The 17904-nt window shown below is 31.3% G+C and overlaps 1 protein-coding gene across 2 annotated transcripts in view; it reads right to left on the bottom strand.

The window, feature by feature from the left end:
* Positions 1-17904, bottom strand: part of LOC148271522 (uncharacterized) — a 256041-nt gene that overhangs the window by 168388 nt on the left and 69749 nt on the right. The window lies entirely within an intron of this gene.

Genomic DNA, 17904 nt, shown 5'->3' with positions numbered 1-17904 from the left:
TTTGGTTCAAAAGTTATAATGTTTTGGAAATCACCCAATCCCAAAATCTTGTTTCCCGAACATTTCATTTAGTGTGAGTACCGTGGTTTATCCTTTAAGGTACAGACATAACGAGTCAAAATATAATATTTTTGAAATAATGATAAATCAGTTAATTTTTTGCAAAACTAGGAGTTCTTCGGGAGATAGATGCATGTAGATATTCACGCTTTTCGCAAATCTCTTTGTCACTAACACAGCGTGGGCTAGAAAAGGATTAGCATGGATTGCTTGAAGTCCTACAAATGGATAGTTTATTTTAATACACCGGTACACCATCAATTCATTGTCCATGTTTGTCTTTGCTTAATGTTTTGTTTATTTGATTTCTTAAATTTATGTTTCTACGTGAATGTGTTGTAATTGGCTAAGGCCTTAAAAATGGATGAAATAAATAAATCAATCAAATGAATATGATGAGATACTTAAAAAACAAAACAAAGCAAAATACGTAATGTCATGCTAAATTGTATTTCTCTTACACCATTATTTTATTGCCCTTGTTTGTCTTTGCTACGTTATTTTATGTTTTTTTTAATGTTTTATATTTGCGTTCTAATGATTTACCCTAATGTTTCATTTTTAGGGGCCGTTTTCAAAAAGTGGTAAATAACTCACTATTAGAAAATGGGAATCAAGTTGGGATAGAGTAGGATTCAAACCACACGGACCTTTGAGCCGTGTAGCAACGGGACCACAACCTGATTATTTTTTTTTGTTCAATTTCTCATTAATAATCATAGTTTATTAACAAAAATAACAATTTCTTCGGTAATAGATTTATCTGGATCATGTCTAGTCTGACTAACTAGGTACAACCTGTTTTAAGGCAGGCATTTCTATGCAAAAATAAACATTAACATCATTAAACACATACTAGTTAATTTACCATACAGTTTTACAATATTAATTTATTATTTAAGAATGTATTTTGCGTAAATTTTCCGATTTTTCTCGACCTAAACCCAGTTTCTTCATATAACGGTTGTAATTGGCTTAAGACGTATAAATAATAAATATAATAAGTACTGCGTTAGATTTTTTAAGATAAAAGTATAAGCATTTACATGTTTAACCCCTTAAACCTGTCATGTCTACTTAAACCAGTCAACGGTAGGCCATAAGCCCTGTAAATGTATAAACACTCATATTCTCTTCATAAAAATGTTTTTCCTCTCTATTGTAACAAATTTAGATATAAAAAACTCCCCACGGACAAAATTCAGCCGGTCTGACGAACAATTGGACATACCCAAAAATTTTTGATTAAAAATAATTAATTAAATCAACCTTTAATAAATTTGGACAGAGTTGTAGAGTACTAAATAAAATAAAAGATACATTCATATCACATAACACTCCTACCTGAATCCTAAGTAATAATGGAATTTGCTTACAAATACAAAGTATAATGACATTTTTTAAACATTCAATTTACCGGAATGCATATTTATATTATTTATTTATTTATTCATATTTTACTCTTACAAACTATAATCAATAATAAAAATAATCTGACCTCACAGGGGTTACCCGTGCCGAGGACACTTAACAATATACTTTTTTGAAATCTTTTTACATTAGAGAATAAACAAAGAAGACTTACTTAATAGACAGAGATAATTACTAAAATATTCAGACTGTTTTAATATCTAGGTATGTATGTACATCTATATTATTTATATTACACAACCCACAATGAAAATAACAAAAACCTAACATAAGCTATACACTTATAATTTTATAAATTAAAGCCTCATCTGAAAAATTAAATATTTGTGCTGAAATTTAATTGACAATTTTACCAAAAGCACAAGTCCTTATTGTGTTATTCTGCCAGGTAGGTTCTTCCGATTGTGTTGTTTGACTTGAGGTATAAGGTGAGTTTGAATAGGGTCAACAACTTTTGGCGACCGTCTCGACGGGCCAGCGATTTCCAATCATATGCCCGGAGCCTCGAACTGTTTTTTGCCAACGCCTTCAATGCCAAAGAACTGTAATGAGATTTTTCCATACAAACATAACGATAACAGGTTATGTCATATGATATGAATGGAAACTGGAGCGTATCGAATAAACCCCCTGATCGGGCGCTACAATGATATCACAAAATTATGCTATTAATAGTTATTAGATAATAAAAAAGAAACATGCTTTCTAGTCAGTTTTATACTGAACATAGGTAAAAGTGCATCATCTCAAATGATAATGAATGTATGTAGTAGTACGTACAGGACTACAATAAAAAAACTGATATTTTAATGGAAAAAAATCCTCCACTACTGTGCATCGCCAAAACATGTACCCCAGAACATTAACATTACCCATTTTTTTTGTCCTAGCTTTAATTTTTTTTAGTTCCATTTTTTTATTAGTACCCGTTTTTATTATAAGATATTATATTTTATAATAATAATAATAATACTTAACAAAAAATAATATTTCTTTATCTACTACATACATATTTAGGTAATAGATTTCTATGGATTGTGTCTAATTTGCCTAACTAGGTACAACCTGTTTTAAGGCAGACATTTTTATGCAAAAATAAACAATCACATGACTACCTACTAGTTAATTAATTATAAAGTTATCCAATATATATACCATTTATTATTTAAGAATGTTTTTTAGTAAGTTTTCCGATTTTTCTCTACCTAAATCCAGTAACCATTTTATTACAAATTTGTTAATAGAATTCGGGTCATGGTTTTGTTCGGGTAACATATTGAATATTTTGGGGCCCAGAAACCCAGAAATTGTTGGAATGGATTGCATAAGTCCGTCAATAAAAAAATAAATAAATATCATGTTCCCTCTTTTCTGCAAAGAAATATTTTTTTATCGTTATACGTTTTTGATCGGTGCGTAGATTTTTCGTTTTTTTCTACGGTAATTAACGAAAAATGCTAAAAAAGGCTATAAAAAAATGGACAGTGGAGCTACGTAGAAGTAAAATGGATTGTCACATTCGCCCAAACCAATATTGAATCAACTGCTTCACAAGTGTATAGCTTATTGATTGATTTGGTGTTTATTCGTTTGAAAATGCCCTAACAAGGCGAAACAATGGTCACAAAGTTGTTGTTTTTATATTTGTTATGTCTGTAAAATAATATAAAGTGTTCAGTAGACTCAAATCAGTGTTTCATTTCTAATATTATAAGTTTGTATAGCTTATGTTAGGTTTTTGTCATTTTCTTTATGAGTTTTGTAATATTTTATTTTTATTTATTTTTATTTTATTTTATTTGGGAAATCGACAGTTCTACATACAAATTTTTAGTAAACAAACAGATGTAGTGTATAAACTCAGAACTAATAACAGATTTCCACATAGTATACAAAGTTAGTAAAGAAAATATATTACATATCAAATAAATATATACAATTTACACATATAAAATTTTTATTTTTATGTACTCAATAATCAAAGATTTTCAAAATATTTATTTTAAGAACATAAGGTTACTGTAAATTGGCCGGGATAAGGACAAAAATGCTTGAAGAGAGGATAAGGAGGGGAGGAGAGATGTACATATTTATTGTTATAATGTCTACTAAGTTACAACATAAATAATATAAATGTACATATATACCTAGTTTTTAAAACAGTCTGAATATTTTGTTGAAATAATAAAAAAAGTAATATGTTTTAATATAATATTATAATAAAATAATAAATAGTGTTTTCTATCAGTGCTACACAAAAGGAATATTAATAATACTTTTCACTTGTTTCCAAAATATGTTTTATTCCTGACTCCACGTTTTATTTCCTTTAAAGAAAAATATTTCTCTGAAAGTAGGTACAATGATGTTGTGCTGTAGTTGTTTTATTAAATTTCGGGATGAAAATGTTACCAGTTGTTCTAGGTCGCGTACTTGCGTTTTCTGGCGTAGAAACACTATTATTTATGTTGTCTTTATAGATTTAAAGCAAACATTTTTTTGTAATAACGATTTTATATCTAAAACCCAAAATTGTTTAAATAATTGGACAGTGGGTTGGACAACGGTTTTTTTTATATTACTTTTGAAATTATTTTTTTGTATTTTTTCGACGGGCACAATATTTGTTTTAAAAGCACCACCCTATCCGATTATTCCATACTGTAATATGTTTTTTTTTAAATATTTTATTTTATAAGGGAGTTGCTTTATTATTTACCTTGCTTATAATATTATACAAGGTTTATATGTTTTTTTTAAAAATGATTTTTTTGCAATTAAATTTCTTGAAATTTATTAACCCTTAGGAAGCGGCTGTAACATATGTTGCTATCCTACGTTCCATACTAGATTTCCTTCCGTTCAACGCGAACGTAAACAATGTTGTTATGCTGGCGTTCGGCGGTCGATAAAATCTTTAGCTTGATCCCTATGACGTTCCCACTCAGATAAGTGTATAGGATATTTCATGCTACTAATGCCATCTACGGTTTACCAACGAAAATTATATGTTTGTTTACTAAAAATCCAGATCTAAGAGATCACTTATTCGGGTCGCGAACCTAAGAAAACAGCTAATTAGTTTGAAATTCTGGCGGGTACAATTCGACCAATAGTGTCTCGCCGGGCTCTTCCCAGTAACTACGTCAGTGTAGCATAGTGCGCGGATAGAATATGCACAGCGGCGAATATTTTGATTTGCAATCTGTATACTTTCGAATTTGTGTAGGTCCCTAATTAAATTTAGTTAAATAAGTGACATTACAAATAATTTTATCATACTATTGTGTAGTGGTGGGTGTTTTTTGAAACAAACATTTCTTTATAATAATAAAAATACGTGTGTACTTTTATTCCATTTTTATTTATAATTTTTACCAGTGACCGGGTTTTGTCGTGACCGACATCGTCAAACTGATGGGAAACTAATTTTTTTTCTATGTTATATGCAAGTGCAAGCAGAAAAATTTGTGTTCGAAAAACTTTTGTTGGTGAACCGTTTTAAAAATTACGTTTTTATTAGTAAACAAAAAACGAAGTTTTAATAATTGTTAAATACATTTAGAGTATCGAAATTACGAACGATTGGTTAATTTAAAATTATATTTTTTCAATATTGTATTTATAATGACGTCACAAAATTTGGTTGACGAAGAAATTGCCGAAATAATTGGAGAATTGGACTCCGATTACGAAATATTTTCTGAGGATGACACAGAGGTAGGTGATCTTGATTCCGATATGGAAACAGAATCTGTTGAGGACCGTGTCGAAGAGAGGGGATAGTTAAATTCATGGAAATCTGGACCTTATATTCCCATAATACATGAATTTGATGATTTCCAATCGGGTATTACTGTCAACAGCCTCTCCAGTAATTCAATTGAATGTGATTTTTTTGAACATTTTTTAAACATTCAGATAATGAGCACTATAGTTTCAGAAATCAATAAATTTTATGTATATACATATACAAATAAAGAACAAGGGCCAAGTTCTCGCACACACAAATGGAAAGATATCACTGTTCCCGAATTATATCGTTTTTACGCACTGTCTATGGTGATGGCGAAATGTAAGCATTTATCTATTAAACAATACTGGCGTACCGATGACTTGTATTTTTATCCAATTTTCGGAAAAACAATGCCAAGGGATCGGTATCAGTTAATTTTACAAATGTTGCATTTCTCTGATCCAAATAGTCCCCTGTCTTCCGACAGATTAAACAAACTTAGGATATTAATAGACCATACGAGAAAAATGTTCAAAGAGACAATGGTTCCACACGAAAATTTATGCATAGATGAAAGCATGATAGCATTCAAAAGAAGATTATTGTTTAAGCAATATATTCCGTCAAAACGACACCGGTTTGGAATTAAATTATTTGTGTTGTGCGATGTGACAACCGGATATATTTTAGATTTTATCATCTACTGTGGAGAAGGAACGGACATAGTAGATGATCAAAATTTTGGAGTATCCGGAGCTGTAGTCACAACACTTTTAAAAGATTATATTGGAAAAGGGCACAAATTATGGTGTGATAATTGGTATTCAAGTCCGGTATTATTTAAATATCTTCATGCAAATAAAACTAATGCGTGTGGGACCGTAAGAAAAAATCGAAAAGGCTTACCACAATTTAGAAAATTGAAAAAAGGGGAAGTAGAAGCTAAAAATGATACTCCATTATTAGCCCTAAAATGGTGTGACAAGAGAGAGGTCCATATGTTGACAACAATGCACGATGACTCCATGGAGCCAACTGGAAAACTACATTATCGCACAGATGAGCCCATAATTAAACCGAAATGCATAATTAATTATAATAAATGTATGGGAACAGTGGATAAAGCTGATATGATGCTTAGTAACGTAACATGCATGAGGAAATCTTTAAAATGGTACAAAAAGGTATCATTTCATTTTATAGATTTGTATTTATTAAATTCTTTTTATTTATTTAAATCAGTAACCGGCAAAACAATATCATTTCCAGATTTTCAAGAAAATGTTACAACGCAACTATTAGCGAAATATAAAATACCAATTATAAGGACACCACATCCCACAGTTTCGACAAGCCGGACTCCACACAGATTTTTTCCAAGGGATATAATGGATCACATTCCCGAGTTGATTCCGCCGAACCCTAAAAAAAAAACGCCGCGAAGACGTTGTCATGTTTGTGCGAACACAAAATTAAAACCAAAAAAAACAAAATTAACTCGATACTTTTGCTCTCCATGTAATGTAGGATTATGTCTTAAATCCTGTTACAAAATATACCACACGCGTGCGAAATTTTAATTCCGTTCCATCAATAAACATCAATTTCACCCCATAAAATGTTATTATTAAGTGTTAAAGAACATGTCAAGTGTCGAAAACCATAAAATAATCAGTAAAACCGTTTTAATAAAAGCTTTCCAAGTGTCCTAGTACAAACGAAAAATACGTTTTGTTAAGTGGCGCAGTGTTCCAATATCACTGCTGTCCGGTATCATATGACATTCAAGATGGCGGTACAGTTTCAAGTGGTAAGTGATTTACTATGAATATTTTTTGTTCGCGTTATCTTCCTTAATTATGGGACTGTAATGTTTATTTTAGTTCTCCAAAATGTTCTTTAAACAGTTTAGGTCTTCTCAAGTTTGGTAATTAATTTATAAGTGCCTTATTCATAACATAATCATGAAGATAAATATTCGATCAAAAGTGGCCGCGTGAATGGTTTGGTGAGAGATTACAAGACCGTCGCCCCACAAAGGTTTTAAAACTGTTGAGATCAGGAAGGATATTACTAATGTGGGCCAATCAGGAACTTCTTAGCATTTGCTCATGTGGAGAGGAAACCACTTAAAACTCTTCAGGAGAAGCCGGCCTGTTGGCAGTAGTCAACGGGTCTTCCGTTCCACTAGAGGAGTGTTCGGCATTTTGTTCCCTACTTTGGATTATTTTACCTATTGCCTACACTATATTGACCATATTGTATTATGGATTGGGCTTATGTAAAGTAAATTGATTTATCAATATGTATCCTTGTTGGGTGAACCCGTGTAAGTTGGATTCCGGTCATCTTGCAATAACGGAACACTTTATAGACGCAACGATTTTCGCCTTCGAACTAAAGATTTTGCATAAACCTAGAAATTATAGAGCATGAATAATAAAAGAGGTAATTGAAATACCCAAACACCCAAATAACATAAACAAAGACGGCGCGCGGCGGTTTAAAATTAAACTTTTCGTGGTTCCTGGCTACGCACTAAAAATGACACTGAATGTGCCTACTGCCGACTGCGACACGGTACAAATTACTTGTACGTGGGCACATGTTTTTTTCTACAAAACACACAGCCATATCTTTTTACGTTATTATTTCATAGACTGTTTGTTTCTGTAAAATAAATAAATAAATAAATAGTATTCCCATCCGAATTATACTTAAGTATAACTTCATGCTAAGTTTATGAGTAAGGCCCTGGGTGTTTTAAATATGTCCATTGAACATTTTTAATCCTTTCAATGTAAGTTATGTATTTTGGACTCCACACAACTGTTTCAAACTCCAAATTACTGCGTACAAAGGTTTGTTTATAGCACTTGACCGTCTAAGCAGACACTTTTCTACGTTAATATTAGTTTTTTTTTCTCCATACCTGTCATAAGCAACTTACGAAATTATAATTGAACTTAGTTATGTACAAAATAGCCAGTCCACAATTTCGGAAAAATGAGATATTGATGTTATCGGGTGCAGTAAGGTCGATTCTATGTTCTGCTAAAAACAGCCAGACCGCTTTCATATAAAAAACTGTATTAATCACCTCCGAAAAAAAGGTGTCGATCACAAAAACGGCATTTCTCAATTTGCAGAAAACACCCACAAAACTAGAAAAATCTTATGGTACTTTAAAAAAATATTATACTAGTCAAATACACAATAAGATTCTTGTTTGTAATATATAAAAAAACTTATGTATTCATTGTTTATCGTTTGTTAAAGTCAAAAACATTCAAACTATTGTGTAGATTTTATAATTCACTCTTTTCACAAAATGACTATTATCTCAGTTTCACTTTTCTATGGCTGGCTGCTTTCTGTATAACTACGTTCAATTATACTCAAAAATCAATTTGACCTGTGTAAAACTCATGCGAACATTACCAGCATCTATTACATGACGCACTAATACGAAAATACTCGTTAAAATAGGAAAATTATTACATCTTTTGTAATCACCAATGATGCATAATAAACATGTTTTTAAATTGCCAGTACTATTCATCAATCAGTAAATAATAAATGATTAATAATACGTAATTACTAGTTACTTAATTTTCCGAGTACCTTAATGACTGATCAAAATTATGACCATATGCATTTTAGTAAGGTTTAAAACGATATTACAGGTGTATTTATTCATTGAATCATACAAGTGTAATTAAGTATAATGATAATCAAAATTCCGCATTATTGTGCACATTTGACTATTACATGACAGCAAGGGCGAATCGTCAAAATAAGCTAAATACTACTGTAAAGCGACGGCTTAAACTTTATAAATAATAAATACACCATATTTATTAAATAAAGGAAATATGGACACAACCAGGAGAGAGTGGGAAGGAAAATAGGGAAATTTATAAGGAGTGGTGAAGGATGATTGAAGGAAAGTAGGAGAGGAAAATTGCATTTGATTTAATGATTAAGAGCTAGAAAAGAGACAAAACGTATTTGATCTGTTATTCTGAATCAAGCCTATTAGTTCTCTTCTGTACCTGTTATATGGATTGTTAAATATATCAAGACTATTGAAATGTTTGTTTAATGCTTCACATATACGAGGGATGGTAGAATATTTCCCATGATTAGTTTTAATATTACGAATATAGAAAATATCAGACAGTCTAGTTAGTCTGGAGGGGACTAAAGTAAATTGATTAGTTCTGAGGAATCAAATTTATTATTTATAATTTTGTAAAGCAGGATCTGATCAAAAATATCTCTTCTGTGTGCTAATGAAATTTTTAACAAGCTATATAATTTGGAAAATGCCAATGAAATGTGTATTCTACTTGGTTCAGGATTTTTAATAACACTCTCGATTCTATTAATATTTTATTTATAAACAGCGGACCCGATAGCAGTGCAGTGTTATATATAACAAGCGAATGAAGATGATAAAATAACGCTTCAACCAATTTGGCGAAGGCATTTTTTTCATTTTGTATTGTTGGTAGAGGTATCTTTAAATACATTTTCTCACGGTGTCAAGAGTGGCAAAATAAAGCGCTTGTAGTCTCGTACCTCCCGCTAAATTTAATCTTATCCTAGGAAAAAATAATAAAATAGATGTGTTTAACTACGGAGAGACCGTTATGTTAATAGAACCAACATTCTTTACAAGTGGCCCCGAGGTAAAAGTTTGTATTCTTGCAAAAATATCAGAAATTGTTATGGCGTTTCTTTGAAGTTATTAATAAAAGGAACGAGTTATTATTTAATAACGGTTATTCTACACGATGTGAGAGTTATATTATAAGAATTTCAAGGAACTTGCGCTTAATTTTCAAAATCGTAATCTGTACACGACGATCGTTTAATTTTTACCAAACCAAAATGTCTCAAAGGAGAAAAAAAATGTTTTTTTTGTTGTTTTTAAATTTGTAATTTTTTACTCCAGCAAAAACGGTCATTTCATTAGCCACGCCCCTAATACGTCACGATTCGTGTTCATTTGTTCCTGACTAATCAAATTTGTTTAGAACATCCTCAAATTTGTTTAGAACATCTTGATTTAATAAATATTAATGTACCAACATGTAGAACGAGACAAAATATTATTGTCACCCTTCTCAAACCAACTATCATTGTCACTCACCTATACCGCGTATACACAGACTAGGAAATGAATGTACCTCTCATATCGACATTTTTAACCCGAGTCACTGTGAATTCAAATCATTTCTCTATAAATACTTTATTATGTTCTATAGTTACTATTAACAATTAATTTGCAAAAGCTACTTATGCTAATGATCTGCCGTTCACTCATTTCATGTTCATAATATATCGTCTTTATTTACATCTTTTGTATGCTGACATACAAGTAAATGTATTTATTTTTTAATATGTTTTTTTTTATTTTTCTATTTTTATATCCGTGTTTTAATATTGTTTTTTTATTTTTGTATATTTGTATATTTATTTATTTACACCTTTTATCAAAATTACAATTTTACGTTCACTTTGCCCAGCTGACAAGGGTACATACCCCGTTCCAAGCTAGGCAATTACATTCTAATATATGAGCAAATTAATAGAAAGCACAGACTAATAAAATATAAACTTAAGCTAGGGTTTCCTAGGACAGCGGTGCCCGTATCTTAACGGCCGTAGTGAACGGTGATGCGGTGGGAAGCCGTCGTAACGTCGTCTAGAGAGTGGTTTCCTAGGGAAACGGTGTTAAATGGTGTTGATAACACCGTTTTCCTAGGAAACCACACTCTAGTCATCGTTACGACGGCTGTCCACCGCATCACCGTTCACTACGGCCGTTAAAATACGGGCACCGCTGTCCTAGGAAACCCTAGCTTTACTCGTATACAAATTTTGATACATATACATACACACATACACATATATACACATTTATATATACACACATATATACACATGTACATACACACACACGTACATACACCCATGCGCATACACATACATACATTCATAAAACATATACAATTTATTTATAATGCGACTTCATGGTTGCCATCTGTATATATATATATTTTAATTATTCTTTATTTTCATATTTAATTTCGACATCCAGTAAGAATCTCCAATCCGTGGCATGCATTAACTTTTCTGACTCTCTACGACCAATGTCATGAAAGAGCGAGGTCAACACCTTCCGCAACTTGACAACACTCCCGTCTTTCCACGATTCTGGCAAAGGGTTATGGACCTTTTTGCCTACGTAATAGTGTTGTCTCGATGCCAGAACAGTGTTGACCCCTTCATTTAGTATCAGATCCCTATTAGTGTATTTTGTATTATGGTTGTGGTTGACGCTTGGGTAAATGTCTCTATTTATGTGTGTAACCACTACCGTTCTCAATATATTCTGTTGAATAATATTCAGTACTCTGAAGTCTTTATCTAACTGAACTCATAATATTATTTTAATTTATACTTTAAAAGGCACTTGTTCCGCATAATTGATTAACAAAATAGATTAAAAATGAATTTCGTTCATGGGATTCGTTTTTTGCTTGTCTTGAAATAACAACAAATACCTCTGACGTACAGAATTTATTCAAAAACGCGTATTACTAGTTCCATTGAAGTATCTTTTTTTAATTGTTTTTTTTTTGCAAACGTTTTCTGAACTAAAAAAAACATATTTTATTTTATTGTTTGGTTTTTAAACTATTGCCATCTGGCAATAAGCTCATCAATGAACAAAAACTTAAATGAAAAAGATATCTTAGTTTTCAAGCTTTCGGTTGGAGGGTTTCTGAGATCTTGATTGATTAAATTTAAATCTTGATTAATTCTGGGTAAAATAAATTTTCTCTGCGGATGTAGACACCGAAGTAGGTTGGACATCTTGAAATTGAACGAAACAACATTCCTTGCTTGTGTTCGCTAAAACCAGCATATTATTATGTGTGCATCTGTACGTTCTCTGTATACATGGGTGTATAATATTGTAAAAATAATAAAAATGCGTTTTTTACGATTTACTCAAATCATTAAATTTTTCTTCGATAGCGAACTCATTTTTTTTTTAATCAATGTAGTTAGTCTATATTATAAAACATTTAATACATTTTTTTTAAGTCAATATTTGTATAAAAATAAAAATAACTATTTATTTACAAACATAAAAGAGTATGATATCAACATTTTGTATAAGGAATTATTGCACATCAGCCATTTGACTTTTTTTTAAAGGCTCAGATAAAAGGTACCTAAAGAAATCACACGATTTTGCCATTTTAAAACGTTGGTCTATTAAAGTTCATAAAACTAGTATTGAAAAAAATGAAATTATCATTTTGTAGGATATTTAAGATAAAACGTATAATTTCTTAAATCCGTAATAATTGTTTAAATATATATATATATATATATATATATACTTTAGTTCAACCCCTTTTATATGGAATCATGTTGTTTTTTTTAATTTATGAAGAATATTTTGGTTTTAAATATTGCATTTCTAAGGCACGTTTTTAATAAAATTTGAATGGTCATATCGGCCTTAAAAATAGTATCCTAATGTTTATTTTTTATTGCGCCTTTTTGAAAGTACGGTTTTTTAAAATGGTAAAATTGAATGATTTCCTGTCTATTTATCAGACAATTGCCTTACTAATTTACGTTTTCTTTTGAGATTCGTTTAGGTATTTTAAAAATAATTTTCATTGATTTTTTTTTAGAAAAATAATAACATTCAAACAACGGATTCTCTTTAAAAATTAATTGAAAATCAATTTCGTTGAATGCAACTTTCACCCTTAAACGAATACACCCGTTTCTCGAAACACAAATACATTTCCTTTGTACGAAATTATTAACACCGGTTCCGAAAGCCTAAATTCCATCGAAAACGCTTCTACGAATTGTTTCAATGTATTCGTGCATCGTCAAGCCAAAACAGACCTTAAAACTGTCGCCAAAAACGAAACTTAGGACGGTTTTCCGTTCTCGCTGCTAATGCTGGCTCAAATATTCACGAAAGTGGACAGAACGATTTGTGAGGGTCATTCTTTTGTTTCAAAGTCATTCGAACTTCAAGACGGGGTTCGTATGAGTTTGGAACAAAAGAATGACGAACGAAAATGAAATTCGAAAACGGTATTTAGAATCTATTGTAATGTTCTAAAGATGCAATTCAAAGAAAGTATTTATTCGTTTGAAATGAAATGTGTAGAAAGTTTATGAATATTAATTTATTGATGATATTAGCTTAGATGACCGTGGTACATGAGGTCACTCTCAAACAATATCGTAGATATTTGAAGTAATTAGAACTCACACGAGAGGTCAAGTTACTGCAGGACATTGTTAAAATAAACCAAAGTAGGAATAAAAATGTCGAAAACACTTGTAGTGGAAAGGAAGGCCTGTCGATGACTGTCTACAGGCCGGCTTCTTCTGAAGAGTTTTAAGTGGTTTCCTCTTCACTAGAGCAAATAGAAGTTCCTGATTGGCCAACCATAGAAAATCCCTACTGAGCCAAACACTTACAAAATAGAAGTCTATTATAAGCAGAAAAATCCGCTCATGAATTATAAACCTTGTACATTAAAAGCAAGGTAAATAATAAAATCAAATTCCATATAAAAAATGCATATGACCACTTTCTGACTTTTTTGTGTCTACCGGTTTCGAGACGTACCCGTCTCTTCGTACGGACACTAATTACACTAACCTGCTGACAAGCCGGTTTCACGGTTAGTGGGTTTTATTATTTTTCCTTTTATATTTTTCCGGTTTATGTTTACCTTCTTAAATAAAAAATAAAATAAAAAACCTTCAAATCCCACTAATATATAAAAAAAACCACTATGCTGAACTATTGAAAGTTACCAACGTACACTAATCCTATTGAAAAAAAAACTTATATAATAGAACAAAAAATGTGATTAAATAAAGATTATTTAACATAAAAATTCAATAAAAATTTGCCATAACATTTTTTTACAAAACCCCTTAAAACTAATACATTTGTAAAAATAATAAAGCAAAGATATTTTTAAACAATTTTGCTTCCGAAAAAAAATCATTATATATAAATCAATAATATATTATTTTTTTTTAATGTAAATTTATCAAGAGTTTATATTTTGTGGTGATATAGCATGAAGGTAAGATAATCAATCTTACGTTCCGGGTGCTAGTCCAGGGACTATGAAATATTCTAGTGTAAAAACACTTTAAATAAATATTTCACATCAAACATGTCGGGAATAGAACCCGAGGCTTCTTGCATGGTAGGCAAATGCACTGACCACTACACCACGAGGCCGACTATATATTTAAAAGGAATAACTCGCTAAGCCTCTATTTAGAGGCTTGTTGGCAGGTGAGATATGATGATAGATCATTTGAATCCACAGAGACTCGAGTTAAAAATGTCGATATGCGAGGTACATTCATTTCCTAGTCTGTGTATACGCGATATAGGTGAGCGACAAAGATAGTTGGCTTGAAAAGGGTGACAATAATATGGAGTATTTTGTCCAGTTCTATACGTTGGTATATTAATATTTATTAAATCCAGGAGTTCTAAACAATTTTGAGGATGTTCTTAACAAGTTTGAATGCTCCGGAACAAATAAACATGAAGCCGGCAGAGAGATAGATGGAAGATAGATAGGGATGTGGATGGAAGTAATAAAAATTACACTAAAACACCCAAACTAATTGAGAAACAATATTTCTTGGATTTTTTCTTTCAACTGGAGGGAATCGAACCCGCGACGCTAGTTTTACAGTTGGCCGTCTAACCAACTGCGCCACGGCGTCTGTCTGTTATTGGCTTAGGCCGAATTTATAATAAATAAAATCATTTCCTAGTAAAATAAATAAAACAACTTTGTTTTTAACCACCATTTTTTATTTTCCACCGACCGGTTTCAAAGCAAACAAGCTTCTTCGTCAAGGTTTACGTAACTAATGAATTGAATCCTTTTTTATTTATATCATGTTCACTAAATACTACACGTGGACCCAATAAATCTAGTAGTCTTTTCCTTACACGGGTTGTAATTTGATGTCAATATTTTCGAAGTTCGACAGGAGAGGACTAAAAGAAACATTGTTTATTCGGTTATTAATTATTGTTTTCTTATTATAAATCGCTTTTTTAATTTCTACGATTTCTAAGTAGTCTAATTTTAATATTTTATTTTCAACATGAAGTACTTTTAACCCAGTGTCTTTATTGAAGTTATGATTATTTTCTATCAGATGATTTGCGAATTCAGAAAAATTATTATTATATAAGTATCTTAAGTGTTCTTTTACTCTAATATTAAAGTTTTTTTAGTTTTTCCAACGTAGATTGAATCGCAATATTTACAATTTAATTGGTATATCCCAGATTTATTATATTTATGGACTTTGTCTTTGTGATTTTTTAACAATGTTCCTATATTATTAGTTGCGTAGAAAGCCGGTTTTATATTTGATGGTAGTGAATCAGATAATTGTTTTCAAAAAATGTCATTTATAAAAAGAATCCGCCTCTCTTGTTAACCTTAAGGTGGGTTTGCTTTAATTACTGTGTTAGTCTTCTCCTGTCTAACTTTGAAAATAATGATATCAAATTACTACCCGTAAAAGGAAAAAACCACTTGGTTTATTGGGTCCACGTGTAAAATTTAGTGAACATGATTAAAATAAAAAAAGGAATCAATCCATTAGTTACGTAAACCTTGACGAAGAAGCTTGTTTGCTTTGAAACCGGTCGGTGGAAAATAAAAATTAGTTGTTAAAAACAAAGCTGTTTTATTTATTTTATTATGATGAATAATCACAAAGTTAGTGCTTCAAATATAAACTTCATATTTAAAATCATTTCCTTCTCGATTCCTCTTAAAGACTTCTCCCTGATTTTTAGCCATCGCGTCGTAATTACGCTTCCACAATTTGATTCACGTACATAACTGTATTCATCATTCCGCCTAGACCCAGGACAATATACTCTGTACTATAATGTGTGCTTCGAAATATTTCACGTTCTCACTGGGTAAAATTGACCCCGATCTTCAACGATGTCACGGAAGACACGGCCTTAACAATTTCGGAACAAGTATTGGTAATTGATGACGGCGGGCCCGCACCGGGCGATGCAGCTGCAAATATTTATGTAGGCGAATACTGCTTTACTTTACTTTCTTCGAGGCTCATTACGTTGAAAGTTGAACGCGGAGCATGCAGACAGACGCAGACGTCTCCATTCAACGAGCGACTTACATTTTTCCTCGCGTGATGAGAACGCGGCTTGAGGTCGACGTTTTTGCTAGCAAGGGCGGAATGCGACCTACAATATTTTAAGTATGGCCAAATGTTTGTAGACAAGGCTCTGGATCAAAATTTATTGCAACAGAGAGAAAAAATATTAAATTGTAACAGAGACGAAAAACATTTAATAAAAGCGATTTAATTTTTTAAATTTTTATTTATTGGTTTATTTTTCCATACATATATTTACATAGAATTTTAATTGCAAAAAATACATTTTAAAATTAGGCTATGATATAAAATGGAAAAAATGCCAACAAAAACTTCAGCGTCTGAGCGTGGGCCATTCATTTTTTAATTATCTATGAGTTTATAGCATATATATGACCATGAAAAGAAAAGAAAAGGAAAAGAAAAGAAAAGAAAAAATTAACATATGCTGATAATACGAAAACAGGATTTATTTGCAGTACGCATTTTATTTTTAATTTTGTAAGTAACTTAAAATTCTTAAGTAAATTAACATTGTAAGTAACTTAAATTATTTTATTTATTTATTCCTTGAGGTTAAATCCGTTTAATCCGTGTAATCCATTCAATCATATGTTTTACGTGAACTGACAAGTAACTACTATCTAGTAAAGTATATTAAAATACCTCTACAAAATGGCGACCCCGACGTGATCAATTTTGTAGAGGTATTTTATAATACTCTACTAGATAGTAGCTATCTGTTGGCTCATATAAAACATACAAGTGAATGGTTTTACTGTGGTTTTACAGTGACAGTGATAGGGGATGCATGCACGAATGTAAAATGACTGGCGTATTTATGATTTTAAATTATTTTGCTATAACAGGGTTAAATTATATTCAAATATAGGAGTTGTTTTGGACTTAACTGACATGCGACGAGCATATAGATAATAAAGTAAATAAATCACTGAAATTACTTGGCTTCATTAACGGAATATCCTTTTATTTTACTAATGTCCGTACTATAAAAACTCTTTATTGCTTAACTGTTCGCCTTCTTCTAGAATATGCCTCCGTGGTCTGGTCTCCATTCTATGTCAATCACATAAATCACATTAAATCAGTCCTACATCACTTGCTTCGAAAAGTAGCGTAGATGCTTGGACTAGAGAGAGGTAATTATTCGTATGCTCTAGAGTCAATATTAAATATTTATAGTCTACAAAATCATAAAACTAATATTGACTCCATATATATGATTGGCATACTAAATGGTATAATCGATGTTCCATCATTACTGGGACAAATAAAATTCCATACTGTTCATCGATCAGCATAGAACAAACTATGGCCTTAATTCTCCGATGAACCGTCTTTGTCGCATTGTTAATTCAAGACAAGATCTGGACTTTTTTGGTTAAAGTTTACATCGATTTAAACGAGCA

Source organism: Micrasema longulum, unplaced genomic scaffold (assembly GCF_059751315.1).
Source record: "Micrasema longulum isolate JH-2025_06_02 unplaced genomic scaffold, ASM5975131v1 h1tg002825l, whole genome shotgun sequence".
Lineage (NCBI taxonomy): Eukaryota > Metazoa > Arthropoda > Insecta > Trichoptera > Brachycentridae > Micrasema > Micrasema longulum.
Note: the sequence above shows the minus strand (reverse complement) of the source record. Positions and strands in the feature narration are given on the sequence as shown.